This window comes from Musa acuminata, unplaced genomic scaffold, assembly GCF_036884655.1.
Source record: "Musa acuminata AAA Group cultivar baxijiao unplaced genomic scaffold, Cavendish_Baxijiao_AAA HiC_scaffold_121, whole genome shotgun sequence".
Lineage (NCBI taxonomy): Eukaryota > Viridiplantae > Streptophyta > Magnoliopsida > Zingiberales > Musaceae > Musa > Musa acuminata.
Genome location: NW_027020400.1, coordinates 30,001 through 31,824, shown reverse-complemented (window position 1 = coordinate 31,824; position 1,824 = coordinate 30,001).

The following is a 1,824-nucleotide window of genomic DNA, read 5'->3' as shown; positions in this document are numbered from 1 at the left end:
CAAAACTGGCCATTTTTGGCTGCGTGAGCGAGCAGCGAGCGGCGGACAGCGAGCGAAGCGAGAGGCATCACCGTCCCTGCTATACGAAAGCCCCATCCAGCCCTGTGCCACCCGGGGGGTTCCAGGGTGCTGAGATGGCTGACATTTTGCTCCGCTCAAGATGGTCACCGCGCAACGCAAAAACAGGCCAAAAACTGGCCAAAACGGGCCAAAACTGGCCATTTTTGGCTGCGCGAGCGAGCGGCGAGCGGCGAACAGCGAGCGAAGCGAGAGGCAGCACCGTCCCTGCTATACGAAAGCCCCATCCAGCCCTGTGCCACCCGGGGGGTTCCAGGGTGCTGAGATGGCTGACATTTTGCTCCGCTCACGACGGTCACCGCGCGACGCAAGAACAGGCCAAAAACTGGCCAAAACGGCCCAAAAACGGGCCAAAACTGGCCATTTTTGGCTGCGCGAGCGAGCGGCGAGCGGCGGACAGCGAGCGAAGCGAGAGGCAGCACCGTCCCTGCTATACGAAAGCCCCATCCAGCCCTGTGCCACCCGGGGGGTTCCAGGGTGCTGAGATGGCTGACATTTTGCTCCGCTCACGACGGTCACCGCGCGACGCAAGAACAGCCCAAAAACAGGCCAAAACGGCCCAAAAACGGGACAAAACTGGCCATTTTTGGCTGCGCGAGCGAGCGGCGAGCGGCGGACAGCGAGCGAAGCGAGAGGCAGCACCGTCCCTGCTATACGAAAGCCCCATCCAGCCCTGTGCCACCCGGGGGGTTCCAGGGTGCTGAGATGGCTGACATTTTGCTCCGCTCACGACGGTCACCGCGCGACGCAAGAACAGCCCAAAAACAGGCCAAAACGGCCCAAAAACGGGCCAAAACTGGCCATTTTTGGCTGCGCGAGCGAGCAGCGAGCGGCGGACAGCGAGCGAAGCGAGAGGCATCACCGTCCCTGCTATACGAAAGCCCCATCCAGCCCTGTGCCACCCGGGGGGTTCCAGGGTGCTGAGATGGCTGACATTTTGCTCCGCTCAAGATGGTCACCGCGCAACGCAAAAACAGGCCAAAAACTGGCCAAAACGGGCCAAAACTGGCCATTTTTGGCTGCGCGAGCGAGCGGCGAGCGGCGAACAGCGAGCGAAGCGAGAGGCAGCACCGTCCCTGCTATACGAAAGCCCCATCCAGCCCTGTGCCACCCGGGGGGTTCCAGGGTGCTGAGATGGCTGACATTTTGCTCCGCTCACGACGGTCACCGCGCGACGCAAGAACAGGCCAAAAACTGGCCAAAACGGCCCAAAAACGGGCCAAAACTGGCCATTTTTGGCTGCGCGAGCGAGCGGCGAGCGGCGGACAGCGAGCGAAGCGAGAGGCAGCACCGTCCCTGCTATACGAAAGCCCCATCCAGCCCTGTGCCACCCGGGGGGTTCCAGGGTGCTGAGATGGCTGACATTTTGCTCCGCTCACGACGGTCACCGCGCGACGCAAGAACAGGCCAAAAACTGGCCAAAACGGCCCAAAAACGGGACAAAACTGGCCATTTTTGGCTGCGCGAGGGAGCGGCGAGCGGCGGACAGCGAGCGAAGCGAGAGGCAGCACCGTCCCTGCTATACGAAAGCCCCATCCAGCCCTGTGCCACCCGGGGGGTTCCAGGGTGCTGAGATGGCTGACATTTTGCTCCGCTCAAGACGGTCACCGCGCAACGCAAAAACAGGCCAAAAACTGGCCAAAACGGCCCAAAAACGGGCCAAAACTGGCCATTTTTGGCTGGGCAAGCGAGCGGCGAGCGGCGGACAGCGAGCGAAGCGAGAGGCAGCACCTTCCCTGCTATACG